Consider the following 18,340-nt stretch of genomic DNA (forward strand, 5'->3'; position numbering starts at 1 on the left):
TCTCAGTTTTAAGGACTAGAAGGAAACGTGTACCTTGTTTTAAGGTAGAGGTTGGTATGTTTGAATATGTGAAGGGAGAGGATTGGACTTGCTGGCTTGGAGATTTCCCCCTGCTCCTGTTGGATTCATCAGTTCTCATTAGGGTCTGGACAAGCCTGGGAGAGGCTATTTCCAATTAGGAGGAGTTCTCAGCCTGAAAAACACTGAAGTAGAGTTTCTTGTGATCACTGCATGCAAACAGTTTGTGTCATTCATAATCTTACCACAGTTTCTTGCAGCATCTCACATTTCCCAGACATTGGGGTTTTTTCCCTAACTTAACACCAAACAGCGTAAGAATTCCATCTGCCCTTGGTACCCTTGTACAGCTGAGGAAAGAGGTCGTGGCTGACAGTGTCAGCTGCAGTGATTGCAGGCACAGCCTCTGAGTGTAGTGTAAGCACGAATTTAGACTTTCTAATTGGGTTAGAAGAGCATGTTAAATGCCCAGAGGAAGAGGTGAGGTTGGAGCCTGGCCAGTCTTGGCAGGGGCAGAGCTGAGGGCTGACATCAGCCTGGCCAGATGAGCCCGTGCATGCGCTGGCACCCAAATCACCCCCCCTTCACTTCTGGGGTGACAGAAGACATATGAGCCATGAACAAGATCATATATTGATCTTTCACAGCATGTAATTTATGGAAATGGCACTTAATGTATGTAGATAAAAGTGACATTTCTCCTGGACTGTTTATCTCCAGAGTGTCTTGCAAAAGGATCACATTATGACTCTGCATAGCAAGAACGTGTATTCTCTCAACCCTCCAGACCATACACTTGTTTGTTGTCAGCACAAGCCATTTAGTTACTAATTCCCAGGGTTAATATACAATATCAGGCTATTACACTACATTGTATCACACTTGCTGAATGACATTATGTTTGGCTTATATTTAATTTCAGCTCCATTTCTAATTGTTCTGTGGTGGAGTTACATGACCGAACAGGGCTGTGGATGTTATCTGCTGTGCTTGTAATGCACTGACTGGCTTCTAGCTCATCCTTTGCCTCCATCTGTTTCTCTACTGCTCCCATTGAGCCCACACAACTATCTCCAGGTAAATATTTGTTAATCAATGTTCTTTGTCTATCACAGGCGAAAATGAGATTTCTATTCAACTGATTCACAACTAATTAAATCACATAACAACAATGAGGGGTTTTAATCTTTTTCCACATGTTACTGTTTGGTTGCCATATAATGCTTTCTAAAGCACATTGATCACCTGCTTGGTAATCAATGTTCTTTGTCTGTCACAGGCCAAAATGAGATTTCTTATTCAACTGTTTCACAACTAATTAAACCACATAACAACAATGAGAGCTTTTAATCTTTTTCCACGTTACTGTTTGGTTACCTTATAATGCTTCCTAAAGAGAAGTTAGTGGGCTAAGCCTTAACCTTAAGAAAAAGAGCTGTAGGCCTGCATGGAGCATGGCATTAACCGAGCTCTTTAGGATCTAAAGGACTACACAGAGATTTAGAGGACCTGAGGTAATGCCTAGCAGTACTACAGGCTTTTCTTCATGGCCATGGTCAAGTCACTCAAACTATAAAGTCCTGCAGCAATTTGGGACTACTTTCAAAAGTGATGTCAATGCTTCAGAGTTCACTGAAGTCTCACTGGAAGTCAGCGGGATTCATTACCCTAGGGCCTAATCCTTCATAGACTGAGACATCTGAATTTCATCCAGGTCTCTGTCTTGACCTCTGGATGTTGTGATCCCACTATCCAAGTTACATGGGGAGCTTGTGGACCAAGGCTGACAGCAGCCCTGCACTTCACAAATGTGCTGGCAGTGGGGTGGCTGCAAGATGTTCATCCAGGGTCTTCTGCCCACCATTGGGTAGAATAAGACAAGACAGATCTTCCCTGGCAGCACTGAAAAGCCAAACCCTCCCCTACAGTTCTGGTGCATGAAATGCAGTGAGTGAAATGAAGCAAATTCATTTCTCCTATGAAAACTAAACCTAAAATGCATAACAAAGCACAATAAATAGGGAAAAAAGAAGTGTAAGGGTAAAGTTCTGCAAGCTCAGCACTGCGGGATGGAGGGTGAAGGGGGAGTCTGCATTCAGATTAGGCAGTTCTCGGTCTTCAGCCTTTTGAGAGTTCTTTCAAGCTTCACAGTCTTTATGAAGCTAGTTATTTTCCTCTTATCTGAATCCCTTTTAATTCATGTTGTTTCCAGTCCTCCATGGTAGGGAGAATGTTTGCGCTGGATTGGGCAGGAGCAGGGTGATTGCTGAAAAGGCTCCTGGAAGTATTAACAATAATAATGTGCACTTTATAACCATGGTTAGTATTAAAAGACATTTGACAAACACTGGACTTGGAACGAAAGGCTTTTAAAGCCCCAGCCAAGCTATTTGCAATTAGAACACAGTAATGTACATTCATTTTGCATGTAAGTTGAGCTCACAAAAATCTCCTTTTTTGTCCATTAACAAAACCACAGTATCCCCATGAACAAGTCCCCTTAATCTTCACAGTGCATAGTCTGTGATCTTATCCTTAGAAAAGCTGTGCAATGTCATGCAGCTCCAAGAGAAACAAAAGCAAAGTCCAAAGCAAAATGGACTCTCTCCCAGAATAACTAGCACTGATATGGGGGCACGCCAGTATTTGAGGGTTGTTGCAGCTTGAATGAAGTGTATGGTGTATTTAGAGCCCAGAAAAGTGCAGAGAGCACAAATTCCTCCTGCTCCTGTATAGAAATGAAGTCAGAAATAAAGGAGTTGAGCATGAGCACAGCAGTGACTCCATTTCCTCTCCCTGTCTTGAGTGTCTGTTCATGTAGGCTCAAAACCAGAGAGCAAGAGGCAGAGTGCACAGGGAATAAATGTATCTGACAAGGTTTCCTGCCTCCCTGCCTTTGTTTCCCTATCCTTATTGTAATAATATTTAAGATTTACCGTATTTTCTGCTCTCAGAAGTGAATATGAAAGATGCAGGAATGAGACTCTACTCCCCAAGCAGATCATGACTGAGGACTGTGAGTAGACAGTCTCCTTGGGCTCCCTCCCACCAGTGCAAGGCATGTAAGCAATGAGACCAAAGGAGTCCTCCTGGGTTGTGGTGACCAAGCCCAGCTAATGCAAGCAGGCATGTCACATAAACCTGTCCATAAAGGCATCTGACAGCCTGCCCTCATTACTGCTGTGAAGAGACTCTCCAAAAATCCACTCCTCTAATGGGTAAAAACTTTCTAATTCCCAAACTAAGTCTAAAGTCATTTAACTCCTTTGACTCTTCCTACAGAAGGTTCACCATGCACCCAGTCATGGTACAGGGAACAGTTATACTGTGCCTAGCCTTTCCCTTTTGACATTTGCAGTGTTTTATTTCTTCTCTTGAAAAACAGGCTGTCCATACTCCTCGGTCATGCAGTAGCAGTTTTGCAGGACTGGAAGCAAATGTTCCAGTCTGAATGACTTTCCTGAATGAAGCATTATTTCATTTTCTGGTGGCTGGGCTTCTCTGAAGGCTTAGAGCCAGTAAAAATGAAGCATCAGGCAATAGAAATCAGACAAGCTTTCAGCTGTTTAAATAGAGTTCATCCTTCTCTTTTGGATAAGCTGTGTTGACTCCTTTTTATAAACTAATGTGCCTGGGTCTAACTGAGTGGAGTTGCCCAGATAGCATTTAGTCAGTGGTGTTGTATCCCCAGCCTCTGGCTGACCTCTGAGTGTGTGCTTGCAGGGTTTGGTACTGCTGTAATAAGTAGCCAAGGACAGATTGCAAAGAAGGCAGAGAAGAACCTGACTCATTCCCATCCTTTAGCAAAACATCTGTCTTGCTGTTGTCAGAGGAAATCAAGTATTCACTTTTGCACATTAAGAAATTTAAAGGAAAGGGCTTTGTGGGGAGGGCTGTCAGCTCCCTGAGGAAGTTATTCACTTGGACTTAAAGGATTTATGGGAAGAAGTGTTTTAGCTGCCCCCAGAGCATCATACTAGCCCTGGTGTTGTTCCAGTCATTTTATCTGACTGTCTTTACAGGTATTTCGGGTAATTTACCTGCACAGCCAGCCTCAGAATTGCTCTTTTGAACACAATTGCTGTTATTTTTGAAAGCACCACTCTCAAAAGCAATATTTCATCATTACTGTAAAACATAGTCCGTGCAATTATCGGAGAGAGTGTCTGTAGGAATCTTAGGGGAAGCATGGTGACGCCTGAAACAAGCCCTAAACCCTAAACCTGGTGTCATTAGTGCCTGGCTGGGATATAACAGTCTTACCCTGGTAATGAAAATTTGGCCTTTCCTGTCATGTGTGTGGGTGCTGGATTAGCTCAGATGAGGCTGGCTTCTTAAAAGCACATTGCTTTTGGAGGAAGAGCACTGCTTTATTTCCAGCCCAACTCCAGGGAGAGAAGACAAAATGACGAGGAATTTCCCCTGCCTTAGAGCTAGCTCTTTCCCCTAGCCCTTTTCCAACCAGCCACCACCTCTAACACTCTGCAGGAGGTTTTCCAGACTCACTGGGAATTCAGGTTTGTGTCTCAGATGATCACAACTAAAGGGCAGCAGCTTCAGAGCCATCATAAAGGAAAAAAATAGGGAATCCTCAGTCATCTGTGTGTGATTGCATCAAATGTCAAATGTGTTCTGCAGATCCCCGTCACAGTGAAGTTACCAAAGCTCGTAACAATTTACAGGTAAAAGAGGTTGGGGGGATCTGAATTACAAAGATATTCCTTCCTTTAGTAGATTGTAAGTTAAAAAAGAATGTATTCATTTGGGTTTAGTCACCATCCCCCTTGTCCTCTGGAGACAGTGAAGAGAGAAGAAAACTGAAATGGGGAGAGGCAATATCTAAAAAAGCAATCAGAAAACGAGAAAAATTCCATCAGAATGGAAATGTCTGACTTCAGGTGGGAAATAAAATAACATTTAATATTGGCACATCACCTTGACAAATTTCAGCCTTCCGCAGGCACTGCCTGAGGAAGGAGTTTGCAGGAAATCCTTAGGTACATGCACCAGGAGGTGTAAAATCAGTTAAGAGCTGTTACCCTTATCTGTTTGCTACCCAGAAGTGTTAGCTGGAAAAGGGCTCCGTCTGCTTAGACTCAGAGTTGACCTTCCCTAAAGAAAAGGCTTTTAGATACGGAGATTTTCTTTCCAGATTCCATCCCATTTAATTTTGCAGAATGACTTTACCAAATGGGAAAGTGCAAGTGATGGTTTGACCAAATGAGAAATCCAGGTAGTGACGGCTGCTCTGGTGTCTGGTATTGTAGAGTGCAGGCACACACAGAGCAGGGGAAGGAAGGTTATCAGTCTTAGCAAGACATTACTGATGAGTACAGCGATCAAGGCAAAGCCTGAGTGACATTTGTAGCAGCTCCTGTACTTAAACAAGCACAGATGTAGATACAGGGGAAGCACATAAGGAAAGGTAGCTCCAGCTCAAATCTCAGCCTTGCAGACAGGATGACTGACTGTGCCCAGTCATCTTCAGGCAGGTGGCTTACTAACTGTATGCCAAGCTGTTAAGTTAAAGCCATGCTAAGCTACTAAGAGCAGGATGAAATGTAAAGCTTTCCATGACATTTATTCAGAGGACTCTATTGTTTTCCAGGGCTGCTTGGTTCATGTATCTCATTTTTGACTGAGCTGTGCTTCACTTTGTCACCCACTGAGTTAACAATTTGGGACAATTACAGTAATTATTCTGCTAAAGTAGGGATGCCATTGCCCAGATATGTTCAGGAGGAATGGCTTTACTTAAATGAGCAAGAATACCATGAACCTGCAAAACCACTTGTGGATTGAATCATTTAATTTCTGATGCTGTTAATTCACATTATTGAAATACTGATAGCCCTGTTCATTAGTGGAGCAGTGGAAAAGTAGAAAGCCATTGATAATGTGCTAATGAAACAAGCTTTGCAGTCACTTTGGGAGACCTCAGTTGCCTGATACGTGAATGTATGTCTTCTATGCAGTCTGGAAATCATCCAAGGTCAAGAATCGAATGCAGAGGCAGCTCTAAGACTGGGTCTAGCATGGAGTCAAGAGTAGGATGCTGTGGTCCTTGCATCAGCAGAGGGGTCTGCACAGCCACACTTTGCCTGGGGCAGGCTTCCATCCTAACACCAAGGTTTGTGTCCTGTGGCTGCTCATCTGGGTCACACCCAGCTCCTTCTCTGCCCAATTCCTTCTCTATTTCTTACATCTGCCAAAGACCTTATAAGTCATTCCTTCCAGGGAGGCATTTGGAAAGTGTTTCTCTTAATAACTGAATTCTTACATGTGCCACTTCTTGTTTTGTAGCACTCTTACAGCCTTATCACAGCACTTTTCCATCTCTGAGCACAGTCTGTAGGACTCCTCAATTGATGGATGTTTATTCTGGAGGTCATGATCTTTCAGCCAGGTTTTTACACACAGCCTTTTTCTCCCAGTCCACCTCTGAATTTTAACAAGAAGCTGTGGCATGGAAAGAAAAGACTGATACTGAATACTCTGCTTAATAAATGGAAGCTCAGCAAGGGCACCAGAGGACATGACTACTTCATAACTTCCAAATTATGCTGGATATGAAGCAGGGAGATTATTCTGAGTAGGTCCACTTGATTTCTTGCCAAGGTCAGGGCTGTGGCATTCTTGATGCGAAAGCAGTTGCTTGAGTTGCTTCATCAACTATTTACTTCAGGTTTAATGACACCTCAGTGTTACGTTTCCTCTGTTCTTGAGCTGTTTGCTGTTTGTCACTCCATTTGCAGTTGCAGAGGTCACCCGTGTATTTCTATGAAAGGCAACATATATTTAGACTTGTGTCAAGGCTGCATCATGTTTTCCTCTTCATCTTAGCATTATTTTGTAGTTTTACAGTAATTATTTCTCACCGTCAGTGGTAACTGCTCTCTGGTTCCTTATAAACCGGATCCCCTCTGGTAATGAGGAGCCTCTACCTTATAAGTTCCTGCTTTTTTTATGCCTCCCATTTCTCTCCTCTGCGAAATATGAACCAGTTATACAGTGGGTCCCACCTCCATCCCCACACTAGGTTTTAGGTCCTGTCTGGCATTGACTGTTTCCATGACAATGTTTTTTCTGAAGTTAGTCATGTTGTAATTTGATTTTTTTCCTTCCTTAAGAAACTCTTTTTTTCAATAGGAAGCAATAAAATGTGAATTTCTTGATCTCTGTTGGCTGCTGGATTTTCCCCAGGACAACCAGTTGTGGAAGACACAGAAAAGATGCAAGAGAGAGGCACTGCAGGCATTAGGGGGTTGTGGATGAGGAATAGGCTGTGGAAGGGTTAAAGCAGCACAATGACAAAGCATTGGAATGTCTGCAGTGCATATCTTACCATCCAGGAGTTCTCCCTGCCCTTAATCACCCACTGCCTGATACTGGCTGAAAGTGCCTTGTGCTCCCTCCTGAAGTCCTTAGATGAACTGAACAGTCCTGGGGCAGGAAGCACCATCCCTACGGATGGGAGCAGCCTGATACAAAGAGCCTCAGAGACAGATCCCACAGTGCTCCAGGCAGATCCTGTCACACCTCATCGGCCCCCTTGACAGGAGTCAGTCCTAATTTCTGCCTAATTTTTCCATGCACAGGATTCATTATTTCTTGACCTATGCCCAGGGGACAAGCAGAGCAGATCAGTCCCTTCCTCTCCCCAGTTTTTCCTGAGGGGTCTTTCAAGGACAAACCCTGTATCAGCTGCTGTTCACTTTACCTATGTGCCCTGATAACAAAGCAATGACATCTTGTCTTAGGTTGCAGTTTTCCTCTGTGACAGCAAACACGTGTTTGGTTTTCCTAAAGAATTTTTTCATTTCTTTGTCAGGGATGGAATCACTTCCACAGAGTATTTACAATGCAAAGCCCAGGGCAGAGTGTTGTAAAAGATGCTTTCCTTCAGTCCTTGGTGAAGGCTGAAGGGCAAGATTGAGCAGGGGTTGCCCTTCCCTGACCCAGAGCTATCCCCTGTGCTGCTCTATGCACCATGAGGCAAGCCAGGCGTTAGAAGGCACAGCCTTAGAATATGTATTTGCTTTCCACAAAATGGACAAAATATAAATGGGGCAAAAAGTGGGACTAGATGCAGACCAACACTTATTGTTGCTCAACAATTCAGGGCTTTCAAACTGATTTCTTTCTGTTTGGAATAAAAAAGAGAGAACAGGAGTTCAGGAGAAAAAGAAACCATTCCAGACCCTCTCCACCTCTGGCCATAGCTGCCAAACCAGCAGCCAGCTGATGGATGTCTGGATCTGTCCTGTGAATTACATCCTCTGCAGAGTTCATCCAGCACTGTGTCCTCACTGTGGAGCTTCCCAACTCCTCTGTCTTCTTTCACATCCTCACCACAGCTGGACCCAGCTCTCCTAAGTGTTCCTGCTCTCATTGCCCAGATGGGGAGACTGAGGCATACGTAACTTGACCAAGAGAGAATCTTCATCCAGATCCCTGCATTCATCTTCCTAGTCTTTTCACTGTGTTTTGCAAAACCCATGGCCAGGTCACTCAAACACAAGGTGTGCCCCTTGTAATTCATGTTCCCCAGATGAAGAACTGGTCACTGGCCACATTGTTTTTCCTTTGTGAAATGTTAGTTGTTGCGGTTTCTTAAATTTATTTGGCTTAAATTTATTAAAGCCAAAATTGTTGATAGGAGCTGATTTGACAAATTTCTCAGTTCAAAACCATTTCCTTCTGGGGGAAGCTTTGAAACTGTTGAAACAAGCATGTCTGTGTTTTTTAAACAAAAGATGTTTTGATTTAGAGTTCAAAATAAGTTGAAAATATGTAGGACAAAGGAAAGAGTCCATTGGAGCTTGAAAGAAGAAATGACAAAAACATCTAAATCAAAATGAACCCTATTTTTCATATCACTTACACACAGCGGTTTTAGAGCCCCAAATTATTTATTTAACATTTCTTTTCATTCTCAGGACATGACAAATATCTAGTTTTGGTACTTGTCTTGACTGGAAGGGGATATTTTTCCAGGGGATGTAGTTTGGAAAGCACCTCAGGTCACTAAAGCTGTTTCTTCCCCTCTGGCATTGAGAGCTGCTCAGTTTGCAGGCTCAGCCATTCCCGTCTGAAATGGGAGAAATCCCTCGTGGATGTGGAGGCAAAAGCTTCTGTGGGTGAGAGGACATGGCATAAGCACCCATCAGCAGTTCTCCCTCCTGCCCCATGGCTGTACTTTGTAAGAGTATCACAACTGCAGGCTCAGCCCATGAGACTTTCTTTGCCTATATGTACAAAACAACCCAGTTTTGCAGCAGTTTGGACCATGCTGCTGTCACATCTCCAGAACACCAGCCTAACCCATGTGAGCCACTGGCTCCTCTGTGTCCACGGAGAGGAGGGAGGTTGGGATGCCTCTGAGATGACATTTGAGTCTGGGAAGTGCAGTGAAAAGCCACTCTTGATTCTGCTTTTCAGGGAACAGAAGGCAAACAGGCATTGGTCCTGAGAACAGGCAGTAACAAAATTAAGCTGGGCCATCCGAGGATTGCTCAGTGCCTGCCATCCCACCAACTACAGGAGGATACTGGGAGGTGAGCTGACTACATGCAGGAAAGGGTGATTTGGAAGTAGATATGGTCCAGAAATCCTGGAACTCATGTCCGTGGTACAGGAGAGGAAGGCATTTGTTCTTGATCCTTGGAGAAGTGGGACATCCTTTACATTTGCCTTGTTTCCCATTGAGCTCTCCTCAAAGAAACCCCCAAATTACCTGCATCACTCAGGCTTTCTCTAGATGGGGGTCTGTCTACTTCTTCACTTATATTACCTCATTCCCAAATTCCCAACAGTCTATAAGAAGGGGAGAGGAGGATGGTGATGCTGGGCAGGTGGATAGGGAAGCAAAAAGGGGTATTTGGGTGTCATAGTTTAGGAACCAATAGTTAATTAAGAAACTGTGAACAGATCTTGCTTCTAAATGTTACTTTAAATGTTGCTTTAGTTGAATTCAATAAGGACAATGTATTGACCTTCTCAAGGTTAATGGCTCAATGACTTACTAAGAAAAAGCATATGCAAGGCCAGATTGATTCTTAATTATTTCTCTGGACAATATAAAATGTATTTTGATACATTTTCCATGGTACCTGGAAAGTCATTTCTGCTCACCAGGTTATAGATGTTCCAGGCAATGACAAAGGTGCTGGGAGTGTCCTGATTGCTTCAACTACGTTCCCTGTACATGAGCATTTCTTCCAGTGCAAAAACCCACTAAGAGAAATACATTTCCCATGAAATCAGATGAGATCTGTTTACTTCTGCCTTACCTTCAGTGAAATACCTTGGCAGTTGAGCAAAAACTCAGCACAATCCAATTTATGGAATAAATTGTGACAACTCACATGAGTCTGAGTTTTACTTCCCCTGAAATCCTTGGCAAAACACCTGCAGCTCCTTGTTAGCATATGCAGATAAATCTCTGGATATAATCACTGATGGAGAGGCAGCAGTAGGCAAGGGTGCTCCCTTTAGGGATGGCTTCTCATCCCAGGGCCTTGTCAATACTTGTTCCAATGACCTGTTGGGAAATCTGTAATCATTACTAATGAATGCAGATGACTCAGATTGGGAGAGTGGTAAATAACCACGACAACGAGGCCATAGGCACAAGTGAGCTCCATCACTCAACAAATCAGATGCAATCAAAGGCTGTCTTTTTTAATGCAGCTAAATATATGGGCATGGGGACCTAGATGAACATATGCATATACTCATGGGAAATCAGTGTGGTTTGTAAATGCTCCATATGGGTAAATTATGCATTTTGCAAGCATAAATACTTTATTGCTGCCAGACTGGTAGGTTAGTATAGCTTGAAGGAGAATTACCCTGATGTGTTACCAACATAATAAAGTGCCTGTGCAGTGCTGTCTTATACCATCGCCTGCTGCAGCCCAGGGAGGCTTGAGCAATCTGTGAGTACAGGTTACATGAAGTTGTTACCATTACTTCAAGATAGATGGGCACTAGGGTTCCAGTTTTCCATGTTTTCCCTGTAGGAATTCGGCACTTAGGACAGTATAGGATGAGTGGCAACTGAGGATTAAATCTCCGTGCATGTGCAGGGACCTTATCAGCTCCATCCAGTGCAACTTTCCTTTTCTGATAATCTCTGCTCACTACAAAAAGAAGCCCTTCACTTCCACCAGAACCAGGGAGCTGCTGTTTGTAATTACAGAGTCCCTTGCAGAGGCCTTTGCTATCTGTGGCTCTTCCCCAGGGCTGTTACTCCCCTCTGTAATGGAAGTAGGTCTCTGGAGCAGTTGCTCTCAGTGCTGACAGCTTTCTGATTAATGGCAGTGACAGCTCAGCCTTATGTGTGCACTTTGGAAGGCTGCACAGGGCTTTCCTCTCCCTCCTCTTAGCTCAGCCTTTACCTCTGTGGAAACCTATCCATCACTACAAGCACCTGGCAGGTAAATTCAAACCATGCAAACTCCTGCCATCCAAGCTAAAAAAAATGAGCACCATCAGCACAGCAGAAACAGGATTGTTTGAGGTATGAGGATAAAACACAGCAAGGTTTGTAGGGAGAGGCAGCATCATTTATTAGACCACGCACATACTTGCAGGGGGGGAAGTGGGAGAAGCTGTTGGACACACAGATTTCTTTAGTCTAAAATCAAAGCAGCCGTCTCCCAAGCTGAACAGAGGTTGAGACTAACTGCGCTGAGGTTACATGATGTTCATCTCTTTGTCACTATGGGAGAAAAGGGGGTTGATACCTGGATCTAAGAAAGGCAGGAATGAAGTCACAAATCTTCTTTGAACCGAGGCAAGCAGCTACTTTTCACCGCTCTGCTGATGGATTAACCAGAGATGGAAAAATTTACAATATATCATAACACCAGCAATGCTGCTCGGCCTTGAGCTTTAGCAGCCGGCAGAGTAGTGAATTGTAATTGGAAGATTTAAATGCAGAAAATACCTAGCAAGGTCTTGTTGTGCTCTTTGATTCTGGGAAGAAGCATGGAAATCATAGTTGAGAGATCCTATGATGTGACAGAGGATGGGGACTGCATGCACAGTGGGACTCCCAGCCCTGCCTCTGCTGCTAGCTTGACTGCTGAGCCAAAAGGATCAACAGGCAGAGACTTGGGATTCGTACTCCCTCTTAACACAATAAAAAAGTTAAACTTCACAAGCAGAATCCCAGTTTTACCAAGTGGGAACATGGAACAGGGGGAGAGAGCGGGAACATCAGTGGCAGAGAACCAGGCAGACAACACTGAGATCCATGAGCCTGAACTCTGCCTGTGCCTGCATCTTCAGCTCTCCCTGCCTGCATTGAAGGATGAACACCAGGGCTGTTTCAGAGCTTCGTGTGTTTAGCAGCTGACATTCAGAGAGCTTGTGTCAAGCCACAACAAACCCAAAGGCTGGGTTTGCACAGGAGCTATAGGAGGATAATTGGAAATAAACCTTTTGGCCATAATGACTAAATAGGAGAAGCCACCACTGCTGCAAAACATGCAGCGGGGATAAACCTTGCAGTGATTTATTCCTTATTGCAAAGGTCAGGGCCCAGGAAGGAGAGAGCAGGGCAGGAGTGGGGAAGTCTAAGGCAGACCATCCTAATCCCCTCTTAGGCAGAAAGCATTAGCACAGCCTTGGAGAGAATTTGTTGGACTCAATGGGGTGTGTCGGGCAAGCAAAGTGCTCGGCAGAGCTGCTGCTCGCTGCACCGGCCGGTAGCACGCTGATCCTTTGCCATCTCATAAACAGAGGGAAAGGAAATGAGTTTAATCCAAGCTCAGTGTATATTGGAATCTAACCTAAGTAAAACAGCCTGAAAGCCCAAGAATAAATCAGCAAGGAAAGAAATCTCCTTGTGCTGTGTGCTGTCTGCTGAAGAGGAGCTGAAAAAAACCCTTTTTGCCTCTCGCTGTGGATCTCTTTCTTGGTTTCCTCTCACACATGCAACCAAACCACACTGTCTGCTGCCCTCACGTCCCAGCAGCTTCCCCAGAAGCAGCAAAGCTGGGGCCCACGTGAAAAGGAGCACGTGGTAGACAGGGAAGATCGAAAGATACTTGGAAAGCTGGTTAAAGATCCAATTGCAGTGTGAGATTGCTGTCTGAGGATGCTTCCTACAGCCACTCAGGTGGTGCTGGGAGGATAACAAAGAGGAATTCTTCAGGAATGCTCTAATTTTTTAAGTGTGGGGTCTGAAGCAGTTTTGGTATTTGTCAAAGGCCTGAAACTTCCAGGGATTCAGTTTGGGTTTCCATACCTGGGGTTTCAGTTGATAGTTTAAGAGGCAGACCCTGCTGGCACACTGCATCACTCACCCCTTGCCTTGCTCTCTCGCTGTCCCTGTCCCTCTGTATATTTGAGGCATATGGTCACTGTATAAAGACTTCATACTTTGTTTTCATTTACACGATGTAGACAGGTAACTGGTCATGCTTGTGCAGCTGGGTCTTTTTATGCGGGTCCTCTGATGCCTACAGTGGGGTTGGGCTGTCACTGGTTGAGGGTCTTTCTCAGCAGGGACATCAAATGCCATGATTTTACTTTCAGTGCAGCCTGTTTGCATGAAGATACTATCAACAGAAGATGCTATCTCTAACCTTGCTGCCTAATTTGGGTGCAACTGCCCAACAGGTTTAAAAGTTATTAAAGAGAGCCCAATTCTCTTTTCTCTCCCACATACAAACACAGGATAATCACGTAAGCCTTGTTTCCTTGGGAAACCAACTGAAAAAAAATAAAAAGAGCACAGAAACATACTGTAAGATGTGAAAACAGACCAACAGCCCTTCCAGTTGGGGAACGTGAGAAAAGGCACTGCCAAAGTCCCCGGTGTTAGCGAGGTCAGCACAAGTAGGCTGCAGCTCAGAAAGGGGAGCAGGCAAGCACCTTTCCAGGCTGCAAAAGCAGCATCTGAATGTGTGAAAGCTTTACTAGCTGCTCTCTTTGAGCTCGAATGAAGGCAAAATTGCTGTTAATTAATGCTTCACATAGCAGTAAAAATCAGAGTCTGCCATGGCAAAGAGAGGTTCACAAACGGCCAGTTCCGTGTGAAAGTAAACTGTGGGTAACAGCTAGTGTCATCCTTAGCAAGGGGCTGGGAAGCAGCTGCCTGAGCAATGACCTGTGAGCTCCTTGTGCTTTTGTAGCTACCACTTGTCCTGTGTACGTCACCCAGGAAATTCCCATGGGACAGGCCAGAGGAGCTACGGCCCAGTGCATTTGGACTGCTGGGGAAACAGCACTGGAAAAGGCCAGAGAAGGGCCACAGAGATGATCAAGGACTGGGAAGCTGGTTGAGGGAAGCCTGAGAGGGCTGGGCTTGTTCAGCCTGGGGAAGAAAAGGCTCAGGGGAGACCTTATCACCATGTTCCAGTATTTAAAGGGTGGCTACAAAGAAGATGGAGACCACTTTTACAAGGAGTCGCATGAAGTGTGATGGGCACAAGTTAGTTCTGGGGACATTCCAACTGGACACAAGAGGAAAATTTTTCCCAGTGAGAACAATCAGCCACTGGAATAATCTCCCCAGGGAAGTGGTGAATTCCCCAACACTGGACACTGTTAAGATTTGGCTGGACAGAGTGCTGTGTCATGCTTTGCCTAGAAAGGTTGGACCAGATGATCCTTGAGATCCCTTCAATCTGGTATTGTGTGATTCTATGACACAGTGTAGTCAAAGAGGAGAAAACTCCATCTACAACTTGGCTCCAGTCACAGTACTCATGTTGGCTAGATAAAACGAATGAGACTGAGCACCAGACCGGATACTTCTGCTGGGCTGCAGCATGGAGTGATGCTCCTGGGGAGAGCCCAAGATGTGAGACTCCTCATGGAGAGCATGCCCATTGCTGTCTCATGCGTTTTGCTGGAAGGCATTGGATGTGCTGTATAACATGCTGATTTTCAGCTGGGATGTATTGACCTGGACAAATCATGCTAAAGCTTAAAAGCTTTGCCATCACACTCCTTGAATTCCACTTGCCATGTAATTAACCCTACTGAGGAAGAAAGTGAACTGACTGCCAGGTCCTGAGGTGAAGCTGCCTCAAAGGGAATCCTTCGAACACACTGCTCTGGCCTCTTTATTTTCCTTTCATCATTTATTTGTCTATCTTGGTGCTATGTGCGCAGACACACACACCACATCCTGTTTAAATGCACGCTGCATCTTCCTCAGAAAAGGATGATAGAAACCACCATTCAATATCAAAGCAAAGGACAGCTGAGATGAAAGCAAGGCAAAAGTGTTCCTCGAGTGTTTCATCTCTGCTGTAGCTTCATTGTAGGAGGGAGTGGGAGGATCTTCACCCGAGGTTGTGTGCAGTCCTGGGGTATGGCTCTCAAGGGGAATTTCAGCCTGAGCAGTGGAAGGTCAGCCAGGGCCAGATCTTTCTGTCCACTGGGATTTGATAAAGAGACACCTTTCCCACCGAAATGAGCTCTGAGGAGGCACAATAGCTTGTAACAGAAGACATTGGGAGTAAGTGCTAAGAAGGGAGAAGACCTTTGTAAAAAGCAAGGTTGTGGGAGAAAGCTGGCCTGGTTATTTAGGCTAGGAATTAAACAAATGTTTATAACCATGCAAAGAGCAAGACCTTGAGATGGCCTTAACATGGAATTAAGGAAACCAATCTAGTTTTCTAATGGAGCTTGGGACATTTATGACCAGGAATCTGTGAGCTGTGTTTGTGCAGAATCGGTGATCCAAAGCTGTTATGTCCAACAGTGGGAATATTTTGCTCATTGTGTTTCAGTAATACAGAGCTTTCCACCTTCAGCTGTGTGAGGGATGGGAGGAAGTTATCAAGGCATCAGAAGCAGTGTGTAAGTGAGAAGAACTCTAAGATAATTCTTGCAAGGAAGAGGGAAAGACCTGGCAAGATCTACAGAAGGGTAAATAAAGCACCGTGGACCTGCATACCCTGAGCTATTGATTTAACTGGCTCACAAATGTCAGTGGTTTCCAAACTGATGGCTGGATGCAGCCACGATGGTGGTGAGATGAAAAGTAAACCTGCATCAGACTGGACATTGCCAAGAGGAAAGGGGAGAGAGGCGACCTCCTTCTGAAGTCCTGGAAAAGTGGCAGGGCAGTGATGAAAACCAAAAGCAGAAGTGGTGTCCTAAAAGGATCAACAGGACTTCTTGGTGATTAGTAACTCCTTGACCTGAACAGAATGAAAACTAGATGGAAAGTGGTGGTGGCAGACTCTGTCCTTGCCATGCCAGCGGTAAAGGCCAGGAGGAGCTGCAGATGCACCTCTCTGTGCTCTCCTGAAGACACCCGGTGCCTCTAAGGAACTGTATGGGCACCAGGCAGGTGAAAGTGGGTACAAGGTGGCTTTGGTGGCCACCTTGTATGTGGAGGAAATCTATGAAGGAGAAGGGGGTTGGAGCACATCTTTCTTGACTCCTTCCCACCAGCTGCCCAAGGACAGCAGCACTGCCTGTCTCCCTCAAGGAGCTGTGCAGAGCCCGATACCCCAGCAGTCAAACCATGATGCCTTAAATACACTCACATAGGGTTTGAGATTAGACCCTGGAGGATAAAGTGAACAAATCTTGGCAAGTGAACTTGAGTGCTTTTATGTGATATAATTACAGAGTGAACTGAAGGGAGGGAAGAGAGCAGCTGTACTTGGGTATGTGCTGGGATCTGAGTAAAGGAACTTGGTACGGTGCCTCCTAAAGAAACGGCACGTTCACATTTTCCAGCTAGGCTATAGCTAATTTTGTTAGAAGGTGATTTTGTTCCTGTGAGAAGCCCACCAGAGGCACATGGAAAAGGACAATCTCTGTAGGAGAAATGCACCCCTCTCCAAGAGGAGCACCACCTAATGCCTCACCTCCACTAAGCTTTTGGTGGTGGGTAGAGCCCTTAACCCCACATGTTTGACTTAAAAACTACCTGCTGTTTTCACACACTGACTGAAATTAAAGGCTTCTTAAGGGAAAACATGGATCAGCTACTATGAATCAACAGGGCTCCATGGAAGTAAATGGATTCCTGCTGTTTGACCACAGACGGATAATCCACCCATGCAAATTCTGATTTGCACTGGCTTTGCCACGTATGTTTTCATTTGTGGTCCGTCCAGAATGGTTTATGTAACCTATTAGGATCCACCCCCTGATCTCCAAATAGCTTTCAAAAGCCAAAGGTGCTGTTTGTGTTTTGAGATTGATATCTTGCTGGCAGCGTGATGCAGGTTTCCGGCAGCAGGTATGAGGTTTAACTGCAGGAAATGAGCTTATTTTTAGACGAAGCATTCACTGGGGGGTTGTATAAATGGTTTTTTTTTGCTGGGTGTCCTGTTTCTTAAGTCATTAAGTATAAAATTTTAACTCTTGCTTTTAATAGAGAGTTTGGGGAAATAGGTACTGATCCAGACAAATTCATACCCAGGTAAATACCAGAGGCTGGGAGGAATGCATGAAGTGACAGTCATGGAGACTGGCAAATGAAGATGTCCATGAGGTTTCCAAGCAGCAAATGAGTGTTGGGCTAAAGGGAAAAAAAACACCGGTTTTGTTTCAGTGTTAACCTGATCCTGTGGAAATTGTGCTTTGATTTTTCTGATGAAAAACTGATGGAAAATATTCTTATGGAGATTTTATGTTCTGCAGAGGCTGAGAGCTTGAAAATCAAAACAAAATCATGGTGACAGAAAACCACCAATCAGCCCTAAGCAACTCTCCACTTGTCTCCAGAAATCTAAGCCTGGGATTGATTTAAATATGTCTAGAAATGAGCAGCCAGGTGTTCAGCCTGTTCTTTTCTGTGGGATCAGGTATCCCTCTTTTCCAGTGGGTTAAAGCTGTCCATCTCCTCCTGTCCCTGATCTGATAAAGTCAGTGTTGCTAGAATGCCAAACCTCCTCCCTGAGGTTCTCGGTGGGTTCTGGTTCCTGCTGCATGTCTGTGATGGGAAGGTCTGAGACCTCCCCAGCTCATTTCATGTGCTGCAGAGCTCATCTCTCCAGCCTGCCAAGGGGGAGAGGGACAGATTAACACTGAGAAAAGGCTTTTATGGGGGAGCAAAGCAGCAAGAAGCAATGTGTAGCTTACATCAGTATTGGATGCAGATTCCTGTGAGTGTGTAACTTGCTCCCAGCCTGGAAGCTGGTGTCACCAGTGTTCAAGCGTTCAAAAAAGCTTTTTACTGCTGCCCCTTTCTGGGTGCTTTTGTGGAAGGGGAGGATAGAGAATTGGCAGCATGTTGGTAGAGAGCCGGGAGAGGGGGGAATGAGGGTTTAAAGCTTGAATCCTATCGAGTTCATTCCTCTGACAGCTTCAAGAAGGGGAAGAGACACCCCCCCTC

The 18,340-nt window shown here is 44.8% G+C and overlaps 1 long non-coding RNA gene across 1 annotated transcript; it reads left to right on the forward strand.

Moving 5' to 3' along the window:
• Window positions 1–506: 506 nt before the first annotated feature.
• Window positions 507–18,336, forward strand: LOC133210111 (uncharacterized). The gene is made up of 5 exons (XR_009724859.1): window positions 507–1,095; window positions 2,973–3,236; window positions 5,994–6,148; window positions 9,460–9,575; window positions 17,647–18,336. It is a non-coding gene; the product is annotated as an uncharacterized LOC133210111 (long non-coding RNA).
• Window positions 18,337–18,340: the final 4 nt, after the last annotated feature.

The sequence above is a fragment of the Neopsephotus bourkii genome, unplaced genomic scaffold (assembly GCF_033783945.1).
Source record: "Neopsephotus bourkii isolate Nb327-2 ecotype Australia unplaced genomic scaffold, CSIRO-AGI_Nbou_v1 NB_384, whole genome shotgun sequence".
Taxonomy (NCBI): domain Eukaryota; kingdom Metazoa; phylum Chordata; class Aves; order Psittaciformes; family Psittacidae; genus Neopsephotus; species Neopsephotus bourkii.